The sequence below is a fragment of the Terrapene carolina genome, unplaced genomic scaffold (genome assembly GCF_002925995.2).
Source record: "Terrapene carolina triunguis isolate 2854851 unplaced genomic scaffold, T_m_triunguis-2.0 Scaffold35026, whole genome shotgun sequence".
NCBI lineage: Eukaryota > Metazoa > Chordata > Testudines > Emydidae > Terrapene > Terrapene triunguis.
In genome coordinates, this window is record NW_020699377.1 from 1 (window position 1) to 1416 (window position 1416).

Below are 1416 nucleotides of genomic sequence, written 5' to 3' on the forward strand. Positions count from 1 at the left end.
GCAGCCCCTCTGGACTGGGGGTCCACCAGGGGACAGGGGGTTATGTACAGTGCAGTGGGGGTGTGCACAGCCCAGCATGTCCCTGGCCTGCCCCCCTGCCCAGCGCACACGACCCCAAAGAGTCACCAGTCAATACAGGGCCAGTATCTTTTATTCAAAGCTGAGCCCTGACCTGCCAGGTGGGCCCTGGGTGCTGCTGACCCCTGGGTGCAGGGCCAGGGTGCCTGGCGTGACCCCCGGCAGCCCCCAGGGGTTATGGGTCGTAGTGTGAAGGGAACAGGCCCCATGCCCCACTGGGGCAGGGACAGACAGACAAGGTGTTAGTGATCTGGGGGGCTAAAAGCACAGACAGGAGGGGGGCAGTGGCACCCCCCATTTTGGTCCAGGACTCTGCAGAATGTGTGGGGGGGACCATGTTGCACCCCCAGTTTTTAAGCCACGCCTGCAAATAAAAGGCAGGAGCTGGGGTCGGGCCAGCCCCCAGGGCTAAGAAGGAACGGCTGGAACAGCTCTCAGGTTAAAGGGGTGTGTTTGTGGGGAGGAGACGGGGAGCCCTGCAGAAGTGGGGCCCATGTCCCCTGCTAGCCTCCAAACCGGGGGGTAGCCACTGGGGGCAAGGACGGGTCTGGCTTTGGGGCCACCCTGCCTGGGGGAGGGGCTTCGACAGGACAGTCACGGGCCTCGGGCTGAGTCTGACGGATGGGCTATACCCTACGGGGTTAGGGGTAAAGCCCCCCCCCCCCCCCGGCTGTGGTAGCCATATCTCCCCACTGCTCCCAGGTCACGGCCACACGTGGGCAAGTCAGCCCCATTTCTCTGGCCCAGCCCAGAGAGTGACAGGCCCCCAGCTTCATGTGGTTATTCAGCTGAGCCAGTGGGGCTGGGGGACCCCGTGGGGCGGTCAAAGCGCTAGCCCGGCCGAGCCTGCTGGGGGGGGATTCAGGTGAAAATGGGATTTAGAGCCCTTAAATTTCACCAGCCTGGCCCGGGGGGTGCCAGCCACAGGGGAGCAGCTCTCAGCAGCTGAGGGGGCAGCACGGTCTCTACCCCACCTTTGCCCTAGACAGCGTGGGCCTGCCCCCGCGTCCCGCTGCGGGGCCATGAAATGGGGCGAGGGGGCGGCGGCTGGCCGAAGCCCCCTGTCCCAAATCCCAACAGAGGGTGCGAAGTGTGGCGGGCGAGGGGTGGGGCGGACGCCCACGGGGGGAGTCCAGGAGAGGGGCCCAGGCGCAGGCAGGAATGTCGCCCGGCCGCAGTGTTTACACGCAGCCGGCCAGAAGGCACCGGCAGCGGAGCCGGCTCAAGGCTGAGCCCCGGAGGGGGAAGGGTGGCCGGTTTGCTTCAGTGCTGGGCTCCCCCGCCCTGCTGGGAACCCAGGAGTCCTGGCTCCCACCCCCACTGCGCCTGCTCTGACCC